Source organism: Hetaerina americana, unplaced genomic scaffold (genome assembly GCF_022747635.1).
Source record: "Hetaerina americana unplaced genomic scaffold, ioHetAmer1.1.p SCAF_6, whole genome shotgun sequence".
Taxonomy (NCBI): domain Eukaryota; kingdom Metazoa; phylum Arthropoda; class Insecta; order Odonata; family Calopterygidae; genus Hetaerina; species Hetaerina americana.
Genome location: NW_027287205.1, coordinates 38,114,353 through 38,131,209, shown reverse-complemented (window position 1 = coordinate 38,131,209; position 16,857 = coordinate 38,114,353). Strand labels below are relative to the sequence as shown.

General features: G+C 36.3%; 1 long non-coding RNA gene across 2 annotated transcripts; it reads right to left on the bottom strand.

The window, feature by feature from the left end:
• Positions 1-1,734: 1,734 nt before the first annotated feature.
• On the bottom strand, positions 1,735-13,239 carry LOC139695325 (uncharacterized). 2 transcript variants are annotated; one of them, XR_011702300.1, is made up of 3 exons: positions 13,167-13,239; positions 12,951-13,030; positions 1,735-2,348 (listed from the first exon to the last, which is right to left on the bottom strand). It is a non-coding gene; the product is annotated as an uncharacterized lncRNA (long non-coding RNA). The 2 variants fall into 2 exon arrangements; XR_011702299.1 differs by having other exon boundaries at positions 13,126-13,228.
• Positions 13,240-16,857: the final 3,618 nt, after the last annotated feature.

Sequence of the window (16,857 nt, the reverse complement as noted above, 5' to 3'; positions counted from 1 at the left end):
CTCCTTTGTGGAACACCTTCGACCTTGTTTTACTTGACAGGATATCTTAATCATAAAAACATAATCGTTCTTCTCAGTAGTGAGTGTGGAATTAAATTATGCAACATGTTTTGCAGTAGAGTTTAAAAAGATAGGATTTGGATTTACCTTATTTGGATACCAACGATTTCAATTGTTTTGTTACATTTTTCAAAGTCTTCACACCAAATTTCATGCAAGCACAGTTTGACACATTGTTGGATAGGTGTCATGTATCATGACATACCAACAAGCAGATATACAGTGCCTAGTAAATATTTAGATACCCAGTAGAAAAATTTGTTCACCTAATTTGATTCCGCAATAAAACCACTCATCCAGCTATTAATAATTCATTGTGGTACTGGTCACCTTTGACCATTGAACAATAGCATTGTTCTGTGCAATGTACACATTGAATTAATAGAATTTAAACTTTAATTTTAAATCAAGGAATTCATATTTTAGATCTTGTCGGTTCATCAGAGATATTTTAATGTTGAATATGATTGATGCTAAATACCTAAGTGAGGTTTGCATTGTTTGATCATTCATTCTGGAAATAAACTATATATGGTACCAAATATTCAGTCCATTAATGCCAAAGAAAACATTTTGAATAATTTGGAGTAGGAAAAAGTTTAAAGTTTGCAATTTTTTTCAATTTCTCTTAATCAATTGTAAATAAATCAGTTCCAATATAATAAGAATGTGCTTTGGACTTTGGAATATTTGTTTCAAATTAACTAATAACTGATAGATAAATCATTGATAGATGAAGGGTTTTCATGATGAATGATTAATTAACATTTTAATATAATTGATAAACTTTCATGGAACTAAACTCTATATTTCTCTCCATCACACATTGCTCAACCTGGCATATTTTGAAATTAATTTGCGCTAACCATGCCCACAAATTATCTTAAATTATTTTAGGTAAAGATACATAAATAATTTTGCAAATTTGGCCCTGGCAAATTTGCAAAATTTTAGTCTAATCAAGCAGAAATGATATAATTAAAACCAGACTCCTAGTAATGATTGCTTTCTTATTTGTTCCATGTTATCCTGTATGCAGCCATCAACAGTTGACTAATCATTCAGAGAGTACTTGCAATGGCAATGTCATACCACTGCAATTTTTCATGTATTTAGTTGAATCATACTGTGTAAAGCCCTGTAAAACATGCTGCCATGCCAATAAATACCTTTTGCAAGGCAGCATGTATATCTGTGTACTATGTACATCTAAGTACTCTTGGTTTTCTTTTGTCAAATATTGTGGAAACTTGTTCTTCAATTTGCTAATAAAGATTCTCTTACTTAAACACAAATTTTTCTTCAACCCTGGCCATGGAAATTTTTTATCTGGACTTAGAATAATTTTATTGGTGTGATAATGGGGATAATTGATCGAACACTCCTTCATTTGAAAAATAATAGCGATAAAATAATTGAATAATTTTATTGGTGTGATAATGGGGATAATTGATCGAACACTCCTTCATTTGAAAAATAATAGCGATAAAATAATTGCAATGAAACGGCAAATAAATTAAATATTTTGAACAAATCACTAGAAATTGCACTTTTTCATCAATTTTTAAAGCATTTTGGGTGAAAAATGCCTCAAAAATATCCCTTAAGTCCTATTTTATTAAAACCAGCTTCTGTCCAGCCTTGAGACTTTGGTAATTAAAATTTGGATAGGGTTTAGAAAAAAATTTTATTTCCCCTGAAAATGATTACAATCAGATTACAAATATATAGCAGGAAAATTAACCACACTTCCCTCTTCTTGTGACTGCTAGCAGGACATAGAAACAATTTACAATACTGTCGAACTGTCATACTCTAGGAGCAGTTGACTTCCACAGGCTGACATTTAAGGAGTGCAATCAAGTAGTTTTTAACAAGAGATCAATAGAAGTCCTGTTTAAGCCACTAGATAGCTGCTCCCAAATGTTCACCTGCATGAGTTAACTACTCCCAGAATATGACCTGCATTCAACAATTTTGCAAATTGTTTCTATGTCCTGTTTATTGCTGACAGCCACCTGAAGAGGGAACCTGTGACAATTGAGTAGTTGCCCTCTGAATTCAGAACTTGAATACAATCAAAAACAATTGTCATCTGGTCCATCATCCTGGTAAATCACTAAGGGCGATGCTGTCTTTCTGTTTTATCCCATGGCACAAGTCGAACAACTCGGTACATACAGCACACTGGCATCCATTGCAGAGTCTGGATTCTCTGAAAAAGTACAAGTCTCTCAACTGACATTTGATTGGATTAGTGTTGCATCATGTGCTCCAGCAATGACGACCTGCAATGAAAGTAATAAAAAAGACATTGTGGAAAAGATAATACAGCAATAATTGCAAAAAGGTGGCTTCAAAGAAATATGCCATCTCTCTTAAAGCCATTGCTGTTGGCCGCACATTGCGAAGATATAAATTGTACCCGATGTTCTGTGAATAGTTAAAATTTTTCTGGGAGATCCTCTAATGCCATTATATGCCAGAGGAATTTATAAGAAAGATAGTGTAAAATAATGGGTGTTGAATTAATCCTCTGGGACAGCAGATGCAATAACTAAGGAGAATGGCTGCTGTGGTAGGTAGAATGTAAGTGTACATGGCACTCATTAAGAGAATTTAAAATGAAGGAATTTATAAATATGGTGTAAACTATAACCAATTATGTGAAATTAGGTGGCAGATAATAGAAATAGAATGTTTCCCCTCAAAGTCTACTTTTAGTTGTTTGGTGTAGTACGGTCTCTCCTATGGTAATAATACACGAGAAGACAATACATAGAGACACAGGATGATGAAATAGATATAAAATAAGTATAAACTGCAAATAAACTCAAATTGTGCACTAGCTTGAAAATATCTTCATAGTGAAAGGAAACCATGTGAATGGCCCTCAAAATATACACATGGTGTAAAACTAAATAACTTTTATTGTGAATGCTTGGTTAAGATTATTATTTTTATATTTGTCTTGTTCGAAATGAAATTAACCGTCTAACCTTCCATTTCACATAATTTCACTAATTCAGACTTATCAATACCCGTAATTTTTTTTGAAGCAACTGCCCAAGCTTTCTAAATTTGTCTTTAGTCTAAGAAATAGCCTGGACGTTATAAGGGACACTTGTAGAAATCTCATGATTTTTCAAAATTTGAGCAGTAATTGCATTTGGAACTTCAGACACCTTGTGTTACAGAAAACAAAAAGAAAGTTTGATGAATGGGAGTTCAATTTTTGCACAATTCCTCAAATATTTTGATGCCTTGAAGTCACATGTCTTCAAAAATTAGCTCGGTAAAAACAAGTGAATTCTTATCAAGACCTAAATAAGAATTTAATACATGAAACTAGCTAGAACAAGTGAAAGAAGTATTTATTATATAAGTTGTGGCCTGACTGCATTAGTATCTGTGAAATGATAGTGGAATTTTTTTGATCGGTATGCACTTGAAAACATGAAACTTGTACTAGTAATGAGATTTAAGATGGGTGGACGATGGAAACCAGGATTCTCAAGGTTAAAATCTTTCCAAGAAATATGATAAAAACAAGGGGCTGACTTATAGAGAAAGACAGAGAAAAACTAATAATATTTCCTACCTCAGGAATATTATGAATAATCTAGGAATGATATAAGTCAAAGCCTCAAAAAAAGGGATAAAATTACATAGAAATTGATATTACCGAAAAATTGATGAGCTAATGAGGAGGAAGAAGAGTAGTTAGATTTTATTAAGAATTGCGTTCTTCTGGTTGACAAAATGTCCCAAATAAAAATAGGTCAGCATTCATTAATGTAGGTTCAACATCATACAGTGCTTTGTTACGTGGAATGATTAAGTTGTTTCAGTTCGATGGAACTATTCACATCAGGGTAATGTACCAGAATGGCAGTTAAGTGAAAGGTGAATGAGATGTTCTTTGCAACCAGAAAAGTTGGAATTGTTTATACATACCATTAGAATATTAAGGGTAATAGCATTTTAGCCCACTGTATACACACTATTAACACCAATGGGAAAAATAATATAATAAAACATATTAAAAATAATAATCAAAACATACACACATAATTGAATACTTGAAGATAATTTCACAAAATTTGCCCTGAAGCAGAATAATTTTTCCCTAGTCCGCTATTTCGTCATAACATCTTGTTCCTTTAAAGCACCCAAAATTTCAGAGTTTAAGAGGACACCTTGATAGCCTTACTGGCTAAAGCACTCGGCTAGACATCGAGGGACCCAGGTTTGAATCCTGGTCAAGACAAATGATTTTTACACTCTAACATTGTTGCATTAATATACACACAAATATAAATATAAACAACATGCACATGATTAAAATAAAACATACCATTATGAATAGCGACTCTCAAAACAATTTTATACAAATAACATCAGATATCCTTTTAGCCATTGAAACTTTTGTAAAATTAGAAAAACATATTGACCCAATGCTAGACTTGGAAAATGAAATTTCCATGTATTCTTAAGGAAAAAAATGCAACAAAATGGTATTCATTTAAAAGGTACCTTGGTGTCTATTAGACAGTGTCCTCAAATTACAATGCGCAACCCAGAAAATTGTTCCCAAGAAAGAGTAAAACCCATCTAAATATGTTATATCAAGGAAACATTTTAGTAATACTCCATGCTGATTTATATTATTTGGAATTTATAGCAAGTTCAGATTTCATACAGAAAACTAGGATTGTAAATTCACCACCAACAAGTGCCACTAGAGTATCATTATGTGGCATTCATTGCATAAACCTCTTAAGCAATAATCTATGCTTGATATATTTTCCAATTACGTGTATTTCCAAAGTCAGAATGTATTTCAAACGAGAGCTACTTGAACTGAACTCAATGAGTGGGGAAAAAAATTCCCTTTAAGACTGTTTCCAGAAAGTTCCATTAAGTAATTAGGGTAGGAAAGAAGCAGCAATTCCAATTGGCTAAATCAATGTAAGTGACTCCAGACATGAAGTGAACTACATCCATTAAATGAAAGCTAAGGTTTAAGAGGGAAAAGAATAGGTGAGATGGGCTAAGGAGCAAAGGAATATCAGGAGCTGTGAGGATCCTTTAAATTTATATGAATAAAATGAGGAGAATATAATTTTTGTAGGGGTTGCAAGGAGTGGAAACTCACGTAATGAACAATATTGCCTAATTAGAAGAGAAAAATAAAAACAGGCAGAAGCAGGGCATTTGAGAGAGATGAAGAAAGGGAAAGAAATCGGTAAAAGATGCATCTCATCTCGAATGCTAGATGGATAGTGTTTTATTAAACATTAAGGTAGGAGAAAATATCTCCGAGTGTTTCTGGCATTTACAGAGAATTTTGTAGTAAAATAGTTATCAGCATTTAGAGTTATGCACAATAGGAGAATAATTGCTTCATTGAAATTTCTATTTGCAAGACGGGAATCAATGATGGATATGTTAATTATTTTTTTAAAATCTCCAAATAGGTACCTATAATACTTTCAATCTATTTACGTCAGTTGGAAGTGTGCACAATTGTTGAAGAATCTTTTAAATCAGTTTATCCATCTAAAAAAGACTTCTTTAACAGGATTCAGCTCATATTCACCAAAACTGTATCAGACTGAACAGAATCCAGTACCTAATCAAGTCTTTCTAGAGATATCCTGACATATATATTACGGGCAAGTTTTTGAAGACATTAACATTTGGGTATTAGTTTGGATTAGGCCCTATTTCAGCATGAACTCATTCACAGTAAAAACGAAAATAAAAAAAACACCACAAAAACATACAATAATTTTGAGAAATAAAATGTACAGAAGATGCAACTATGTGAAAAGAAAAGAATTAAGTGAATAAAATGAATGAGCTAAAATAAGAACAAATGAAGCAGAGTCCAATAGCAAATGGTGAGGTCAAAGTAAAGGATTCTTATAAACCATTTGCACAATCCATTCGGCAGTTGATATATGTATAGTTACTCGTCAAATGACGCCAGGAAAATAAGGGTTAATTAAAAGAAGTTGAGTAGGAAATCCAAAAATGTTGGCAGTACACCAATTGGCAAACAGGACCATCAGAATAAGATTATTTCATCCAAATTGTAGATTAACCAGTCAATACTCTGGCATTAAAATGCTTTTCATAAAAAATAAACAATGAGCTTATATAAAATGCCTTTCATGAAATAAACGAATGAAAAAGTATCCCTGAATTGAACTATATTTGGTATTGGTTTCATTCATGTAACATCTATATAGAGAAAACAAATTTAACGTTGAGATATCAGCTTTGTATCTTCTTCAAATACTGAGGGGAAACAATGAGCGATCCTTTATCCGATGTTACATAAAACTATTAGGAAACTTTAGTGAAAATATTAAACTTTTGCCATCAACAGCTTGATCACTTTAATTCCCAAGAATCCTGCCATATTCTCTTCCTCCTTGCCTCACACCCGACACAAACACACTTCACAACACAAATCAATTCATCTTTTCCATCTATTCCAAAAATGCAAAAATTTGATGAAGGGGCATCACTGGGAAAATGTGGACATAATAAAGCAAGAAACGATGAGAAAACTGAAAAGCCTAACTGCCGAGGACTTCAGGCGAGGGTGCTTCAAAACAGTGGAAAAAAAGATGGAATAAGTGCATAGCAACAAATGGAGAGTACTTTGAAGGGGACAAAATCGATGTAGACTAAATTTTGCAAAATAAAGTTTTTATGGACTCATGTCGCGTATTTATTGGACAGAGAAGTTGTTTGATATGAAATATATTTTAATTACTATATTGGATCACAAGAAATATGAAAGGAAGTATCATAGCCACAAAAGAAAGAGCTTATAAGGTCCTGGTTTGCCCTATCCTGGAATACTCGTCCAAATAATTGGATCTGATCGAATTGGGACACGTTAAAAAGTCAGAAAAATTGCAATAAAAGGCAGTCATATATTTACTAGGTAGGCATTAAAGTTTAGATAGAGTAATGGGCATTTTGGGTATTCTGAAATGCAAGTATTGAGTAACAGTAAAGTCAGATACGATAAAATAAAAGCTAAAACATAAGAGTCAGGTCCTTCACTCAATAATATCAAACTCGATCTTTAACACACACGTTGTGAAGGTACTGAAAAATTTAAAGGAAATCATAAAAAATGTAATATGGAGAAACAATAGGCATTCTACTGACTTGTGGACGGCACTGCTTCATGCACTTGCGAAGAAGGAAGAATATCCAAGAAGAACACTACTAGTCAGTATGGAGTAGGTACTTAAAAAAATCTAACTCCAGATGAATTGAAAATTGAATAAAAATAAATAAATGTTTTGTAGTCATCTCAAGCAAGAACTTTTACTATGAGTCAGAAGAGGCATACCAGTGGATTTGGAAGAATTTTACTGTTTAGACTGGTAAGATCAAATATGATGAAACAAGTTTTCTATCAGAAGAGATTAGTACCCATGGCAAAGCATCGTATCATTGACATAAAGAAGTGATTCGTTAAAAGATAGATGCGGAATCTATGGACAATGGAAGAAGCATAGGAAGGAAGATTTTAGGCACCATGGAAATGTGATGCTATAGAAGAATGGTGGAAATAGTTAATTAAGTACTTTGAACTGCCGGCGAAGAGAGAAGCATACGGAGGAAACTAACAAAAAGGGGAATTGATTGAACATATTTTGAAGCAAAATAGTTTACTAAGGACCATAATTGAAGAGAGCATAGAAAAGGGAAAAATAGCAGAGGCCTAGGATGAAGAATGAGAAGCAGGTGATAAAAATGTCAGTGCAAGAGGCTCTTAGGGAATGAAGAGATTGGTAAAAAAACAAGTTATAGTCAGGAGAGATGCTACAAACCAATCCTTGGCCTTGACCTTCGGTAATGATTATGATTCATTATAACTGAGTATTGTATATGTTGCTGTGCTCATAACAGCAGTTCCATACAATGTCTAAGACCTTTTGTGTTTTAATCAGAAGCCTTTAACTACTTTTGTCAGAAATTATTAAGCTTGAATCATCAGCAAATATTAGCGAGCCAATGCTTTGATCTTTTTTATTTATTAATGGCTGCTCGTATAACAGGAATGGAGCTATCTTTTAGTAGTTGCCTGGTTTATTATACTCCATGATTCTTTATTTTTATTATGGGCTATGAGCAGCTTATGGTCATTGTACGACCTCTTATTTTTTCTGATTAGGAAGCCATACTCTCTTCATTGATATAATCTGACCTCAATTCAGGGGCATTTAACAATTTACAAAATTTAGCTTTTCCTTGATTTTTCTTGAGTGTGCAATAATGTCATCAGACAGCCAAACCAAGGCTTCTTCCTATACTTCAAATGTTTATTATACTTGAACAGGACACAGGGCAAACAAAGAACATGCATTAATGATGATCTAACACATTATTATTTTATTATTAGGTAATCTACCAGTTAAGAAAGGTTTTGGATGGACACAACTATCAAATTAACATTTTGCGACTCCTAACAAAACACAATTCAGCAACCTAATCTACATCACGTCCCTCTTCACCTCTGTGCATTTCCTCCCTTCATCCTGTCAACATCCCTTTTATATTCCTGGGCTTTCTTAGTTTGCCTAACATTCTCCCCTCTATTACAGTCTTCAACATTCCACTTCCAATCAATATGCTTTTAATCCATTTTTCCAGCCTCATTAATATTTCGCCCAACAATCCCCTCTCCTCATCCACCATACCCGGCCCTCACTTGTTTTCCTTTCAGTACATCTTAACTTCTCCATACTTTTCTACACCCACATTTCAAAAGCCTACAATCATTGCCTATCCTCCTGCTTCAGTAACCATGTTTCCATGCTGTACATAACTATGCTCAGTATCAAAGTTTTGATGAGCCTTTTCTTAACATCTTTACTCAACGTCCCTATCATCAATTCCCTCCTCCTTGTGAAAGCCTCTTTGCCTGATGCAATTAATCTCCTTACATCCTTACTTCTTTGACCGTGTAGGTCCAAAACACTTCCGAGATACGTAAACTGTTCCACCTGCTCTAGTTTTTGCCTGCTTGGCCTTTGTCTTCCAGGAAAATCGAACAACCTTTGTATTATTTATATTGATTCTCATCCCATATCTATTGCACTGAATTTTCTATTCACTCGCCAATGCTTGCAACCCCTTGGCTGACTAAAGCTTGGCCATCAGTATACCTAACTGATTTAATGAATTCCTCTCTGAATTTCATTCCTATCTTTGGTTCTTCCCATGCCTCTTTAATCATTTCCTCCACTTAAACGTTAAACAGCACCGGTGATAATGGGCAACCCTGCCTTACACCTCTTCTTAACACTGTCCATTTGGACTCTCTGTTCTAGACTAGTACCCAAGTAGTCAGAAACATGTACAGGTTGAGGATTAGCCTCCTGTCCCTCCAATCTTTTCCTACTATCTGCAATATACTCATTAGTTTTTCCCAATTCAATCTATCAAACGCCTTTTAGGGATCTATGAAAGACAAATACGTCCTGATTGTCTTCTATATTCCTCTTGATTAGTGAGGAAATAATGAATAGAGGAAATGTGCAAACTGATATGTTTGCTATTGGCAAAACACTTCATCAGACCATTCTATTGAATTGGCTACCCACAAGTTCAAAAGAATGGACGACATTTTGCAACATTAAGATGAAGTTTCCTCTGAATCCAAGATTTGCAGACACCCCCTGATTCTGTCCCCTACAAATTACCACTGTCGTAAGTACTTGAATAGTCAAAGCCTGGAATTAAGGCACAGAGTTCCCATCATCTATTAAGAGACAATGGGGGAAAAATGATAATTAATAAACTAAGCAAAGAGATGGGGGTTAGGTTTTTCAAATAGTAGTTACTGTTAATTCATTATACTTTGCAGATTTTCTTCACCGTTTCTGGAGCTGTCACCTCATTTGATCAACCAATGCGATACTCGTCTTGATAGCTCGTACAGCCTTGTTTAAACTCTGCTACCTAATATTTTACAGTTGTAAATGAAGGAGCAGACTCACCCAGAGAAGAATCTAGTTCAGCTTTTATATTGGCTGGGCTGAGGCCTTTCAAATAAAAGTATTGTATCACGTAACAATGACCAATTTTCTCCATTTTCTCAAATTCACTGAAAACGTTCACTATTGATGGCTGACAAACAAATACTAAACATCGTGGTGTCTTCAAACTTGAAACATATATTGCGTTTTTTCTAATGCAATAACATTTTTCAAACAACTACCGCCATCTTTAGGTCAGGCCGGGTACCCATGGGGTCACCTTATTATGTATTCGGCGCAAATTGATGTATTAGTGAAACAGAAATAATATTTTAACATACAAATTTTTCGTACCGTATTCAACAGGATGTAATTTCTCATAGAAGCCCATGGCCGTCAAAGTTATTTAAATCCTATTTTCTTTAGCACAAAACATAAAAAGTAGTTTACATGAAAGTATAACTCAGGTTTATGAAATGCTAAAAAATATAGTCGCAAAGTACGCTTAGGGCATCTCGATTTATTATGACATTCAAGAAATTTGCACCGATGACCAGTGGGAATAAATCGCGTAATAGGGGGTGCACCACTTCTAATACTGTATGCATAATGACAAATACTTTCAACTTTGTTAAACCACATTCATTTTTGAACGTATAGGTAATATTCATCGAATCGAATACTGAGGGAAATTTCCTTAGAGTGAATGTTGTATTTTTATTATCTGCTAACGCCAATAGAGATTTACAATATCCACATATGGACTCGATCGTGATTACGCGTAGCACGAGGCAAGTTATGCCTAGCGTCTAGGACCAGTAGACTCGCCTTCATATTCGAGTTTATGAGCGTTTAAGGCTGCTGGGTCTCGCCGATCGGGAATATCTCTTTGGCGTAGAAGCTGACCTGACTCCAGCTGGGTCTGCACAGACTCGGGGAGATCCGATAGGGAAGTGCTTCGCTTTGAGATTCCGCGAAGTATGAACCTGAATTGGTAATATGCAAACGCGAGGACGGTAAATAACGCTTATTTGAATTCATTTAATAGCTACTTAGCGTTCCCCGTACTAAGGTTTTCTAAGTGTATGAAAATATTGGAAGCGTGTGAATATATGCTCTACAAATAAGAAACTAAAAGATTATATGAGAAGACGTTCACGTTTGGAGCTACATTGCATACAGTCGCTTTAAGACATCACTAGAGCAACTTTCTTCTTCCTTATCCCTGAAAGTAAATATTCCACGGTCAATTTTATAGATAATCCTTTTTTTCCCTTTCGCTTTATTGCATAAAAGAATATTTTCCCTTGACAAAGCTGATGTCTAGTATGTGACAACCATAACAAAGCGCTCCCCTCTTCCTCATATGGAAGCTATTATATATCGTATGCACTGAGACATCTAATTCCGATGGCTTTCGTCTGCATACGCGCCAGTCTGATACGCCACGGTCGAGTTTCAATTGGGTATCATCGAGTGTGTAGTCGGTACCGTTGGACTGGGGTTTGAGTCCCTTGCCTGGAGAGGTTGCAATTCCCTCCCCTCGGAATTTTGGGGATGGGTCGGTGGCGTGTTTTGACCGAACGGCTAGACCTCGACTGAGTTTGCCGAACGATTTGCAGGACTTTAAACACATTTGACATTTGGATTTCGTACAAATCGTTCACTGCAGCCGTCTGAATGGCTCATGCCTGCTCTGCCTGACTGCGGTGGGCTTCACGTGGAATCAGGTAAAAGGAGGAAGGGCGCTGTCTCAATTACCTCCGTGAAGCCGTACTTGAACCTTGCACCTCTTGGCAAATTCGTTGTGTGAACCGTAATAACAAAGATAGGATTAAAAAGGGAAACGAGCACGCGAGGGATGAGAGGAAACAAAAAAGCAGGCCCCGTCGCTTATCGCAAGGAGACAAGGGTCGGTGAGGTAAAGCATGCGTGGTCGCCCCACCCCTCCCCGTTCGACCTTTCTTCTGTCAAACTGTGACTGGACGGCGTCGGGGAAGAGGAGAGCATGGCGAGGGTAATTATCCATGTATAAGCTGTGACCTGCCGTCCGATTCTTCGCAGCAACGAGACTACCTTCTTACAACACGCTACCCTCACCTTAGTTCCTTCACTTATTCTAATTTATGCTGTTGGAAACACAAAAGAGTACACGCCGAGCCGAAAGCGATAATATAGAGGTCATCCGCGATTGTGATCTTCAATGGCAGAAATCTTTCGTGTGGGACATTACGAGGAAAACTGCTTGAAGACTAAATCCCACACAAAACCAACCCAAACACAAGAGTGTGTTAAGTTAGCACCTTCAAAGCATGGGGGGGAACTTTCTCCGGAATTTGGGCTGGGTTTCCGATCAACCAAGGGATAGGCCAAAATCTTATAAATATAGCATGCTACCGTTTTTTTTGGTTCTTTATGAAATAATATTTTCTATCATGTGATAGACTAAAGTAAAATTCGACTTAAAAATTTTCACGATGAATAGCCTAAAATGGGTTAGTCTAGATCATAATTTTTGCGATCTGAATAGACCATGTTAAAATTATTTAAGTTAGGATTTAAAAATGCTCATACCGATTTTGTCAGCCATCTTACTGATTGGTAGATCAGATTCAAAGTATTCTGGGATCGTAGAATAGATGCCTTTCGAAGGATAAATCTACTATTACAGTCTCAATTACAAGATCTACTTAGAAACAGGTGAACACCCCTTTTATTTGTGAGAGGAGGGGGATGAGAGGAATCGACGAGGTGAAAGTGTTATGTTGAGTACTTGGGAAGTATAACCACATTTAAGGCGGAGTCTGCCTCTAATCGGATTCACGGGAAAAATGTTGGATAATAACTTCAGATAATGTATTACAATCCACTCACCGAGTCATCTCCGAATCCATTCCTCCGAAACAATTACTCGAATCACTTGTGAAGTTATGTCTAGCTCTTTCGAATTAAATCTGTGGAAAGGAAGAAGAAGAAAAAAATAGATCGAATAAGAATTGAGCTCTCTTACCCATTCGATAAAATATTTTCCCCAGATGTTCATAATTACAATTTCCAGTGCTCGAACTATTGAAGAAATCTGATATTCACCAAACTTTCCATTACTTCGCCAAGTGAATCCAGCCCTTCCCGCTCTCACCGTCTCGCTGGAAGCTCATTGACCGATTGAGTGTTTCACTCGTCAGTCGTGAGGTGGCGATGCGGGCATACGTCTCCGCCCCTCCACAATTCCTTGTTTATTTATCCTTGAGAGACGGGTTGGATTCGATCATCCTTATGCTTCAAGGGATCCACGGGTGACGATTGCAAGCCTTTCGAAAATTCTAATAGATCCACGCCGGCAACCGAGGTCACCATTCTGAATCCTTATGATTCTGAGTCATTAAACACACTGAAGCGTGCTCGGAGCAAGAGCAGGAAGGGGAAAACAATGAGGGAGAAAAACCGAGACGGTTGGAATGGGAAATTTCGACGGATTACACAAGGATTTAGCGGGCTACATGGAATTCATATCTATTAAGATCACGAATAAATAAATAATGAGCTGATTAATTTTTCTTTGCGTGTAATTAGCTTCAAAAGTTTTCAATTTAATACGATAGAAATATCATAATAATTCTTTAAATGTATCTACTTTGAATAATTGTCAATGTTTTCCTTTTTAAGTTGATGTTCAATTCTGAGAAAGATGTTGACGGTGTAAGACTTGTAAAATTATGTCTATTCATAATTAAACAGATTTAGACAATCCTCTTCCTTATTAAACAATAATAATTCGCATCCCTAACAACCGCTCTTCATACCCGCGAGACCCTTTAATTAGCAGGGGTAAACTTTTTTCTCTTCCTCATTGAGCGAGAATGCGCTAGGGTTACTTGAAGGTGTTTAAGAATTTTAATCACAGCTTGAATTCAGGCCTTAAAATTGACCATGAATGAAGTTGTTGCTTATTGTAATTATGGGATTCAAAACATCTCGAATCATGACATGGCAATCGGCATATAAAAATATACCACTATGAGACACAATAGTTTCCTTTTGGCTCTGCTGGAAACAGAGTAGTTGGCCCACTTAGCTAAGTGACCTTTGCTAAGTATGCATCTGTAGCACGGACCCTCACTTCTTTTAAAGCTTAACTATTTAGCAAATAAGACTTAATTATTAGCAAGAGACCCACCATTTGACCAACACGCAGAACTATACATACATACTTTAATCCAAAAAAGCCTTGCAGTGCAATGATATCCTAGCCGCTCTGGAGACCCCAGATATGTAGTGAATACCAGAATGGTTGAGTGGGTTCCTACACGATTGGATGGTCGGCTGAAGGTCGATGAAGGCCCCGATATTCCTACAGAAATGGCGCAACCTCTGATATATGCCTTCCACTCGACTCCAAACAAGAGGTCCACTGTCTTATGTTAACCCTTTTTGCTCGATGGCGGAGGGACAGGCAGCCCATTATCATTAATCCTCACCATCGTTTAAGAAAGATTCTCTCTTATTATAGATGCTATCAAGTACTCAATAGGATCACATTTCACTGATGGGATGGGATCCGCCCACGCTAACTATATTATCGCTCGTTTAAACGGCTGAGAATCTCTAGTCTCAAGCGGGACTATTTGAATATGATACCACTAGCTACGATTTTCTTCCTTCCGACACTTAACCCGATATTTATGCCCTTCCGCCACCTCCTTTCACTAACAATTTCAATGCGTGTTGCCCAAAGCTCAAGGGTAGGGGCTCCCAAAAATATTTTTAGTCCAATACTTTGGGTGAATGGTGATGAACTGCCCCCAAAAGTTTTAAGTCTAAACCTCATCCTTGAAACTTGGCAAACCGCGCACACATTTCCCCAGTGAAGGAATTCTCTACACCCCTCACAAAAGAAATTAAGTCAAAAAAATCATTCTTGAGCAACTAGAAACCTGCATGCATTCCTCCCAAGAACATATGAAGGATACTGAAACGTTTTAATCTATTTAAAAAAATGTTTTATTGAAGTATATACATGTATATACATAATATCTTATATTATTTAACAGGTTTTGCGGTAGTCCAGGGGTAGAGTATTGGACTACTGATCGGAAGGACCAGGTTTGATTCTCGGGTTAGCCTCTGGGTACCCTCAGCTCCACCCAAGTTATGTGATTTTTCAGGTTCCAGATCTTCCTCCGAAATCATAACTGGCACAGGAAATGGAACTGGCACATACCCTTATTTGTGAATTTCACATACCGCCGAGCTCGGTACTGGGTGGACTTTATCATCACCTAACAAACTGACCTGCGGTGTTTATGGTTTATTTTTAGAACTTAATGTTTGAATTAAATCATACATTAGTAAAAAAAACACATTAAAGAATATGTCAAAATGTAAAAACATGTAAATTACAGATTCAGATGTGATATGGTGGAAGTGTTCCATAATAACAGAGATAAAGACTGTTGAGTAGAAAATCGTAATAGTCTTCGTCTTTGTTATTATTGTAAAAACATACACAATTATAGTTCCATTGTCTTTCCACAGATGAAGCATTCCAGCACAAAAGTTTGGAAAACCTCAGAAAGAATTTATATATCAAAGTAAATCAGAATCAAACACTTGGAGCTCCAACAAAATAAGAATGCGGTCATCTCCTTGACCTGGAAGATGTAAGATCATGCTGTTATTAATGAATAGCTCCATATTTGTATGATTTAAAATAATTAAAACCTTTTGATTAAGAAGTACTAAAATAAATGGGCATACAATATTACTTACCAATACCCAAGCATGAGAGTAAAACTATTTCAGCAGCACATAATTAACTCGGGGTCTTTGTCATGCTATAGAAAGATGGAACTGAGGGCGTTCACTCTAAATTCAGTTTAATGCTCTTTACTTTCCATTCCAAGCAGAATATATTCTCTGATCTTTTACAATTGACTAGTTGTCGTCCACTGAGGATCAAAGGGGGCTTCTTAGCGATAACATTCATTTTAAACCATTTATGCATACATTTATAATGCCAACCAGATCAAGGGCGGCAGTCTCTATTAAACCCAAAATAATTGAAACTTATGGCACCGATCAGTCTGTGCAAGTGCTCATCCCAATTTCTTCTCTGGAGTCTGGCAAAACCAAAGTTCCTTCCTTTTGTGTTAAGGGAAATTTTGTGGTGGTTTAAAGGATTAGAATTTGTATTCAAACTTAACAAATAGTCGGTACCAAAAAAGATACATCACATTATGTGAATAAAGTTGGATGGAATGGAACTGAGTACTTGGAAATAAGTCAATTACCTGAGTGACACTCCTACCTCTTACTACAGGCTGTGCAGAAAAATATAAGTAGATTCGCATTCAAGAAACTTGGCTTCATCGGACATATGTAAGTAAACACAATGAAAAATAATGGGGAGGTATCGCTACTCCACCTTGGAAAGGACAAAATTAGAATTTGTGGTATTTGTGACCAATTGAAAAAATGTTAATTTAGGATATGGATAGAGTTTAAATAAGATTTACGTAGAGAAAAAGTCCCTCCCCATGGACTTTAATCTTGATCCAGTGGTAGGGCTATTCCTCTGATTCATGAAGCTGTGCTGGCGAGAGAAGTGATAAGTTCTCCTAGGAGGGTGTTTTATGCCCTTAAGATCAAAGGGTAGAGGCCAGACAAAAGGTAGTCCATCTGTTCCTCAGTGAGACGACTGCTAAGGTGTCTAACCCCAGTCGGGCAGCCAATTCAGTGATGATGTTATGTTAAAAAGAGGTTGATTCAGGAGAAAGGAATA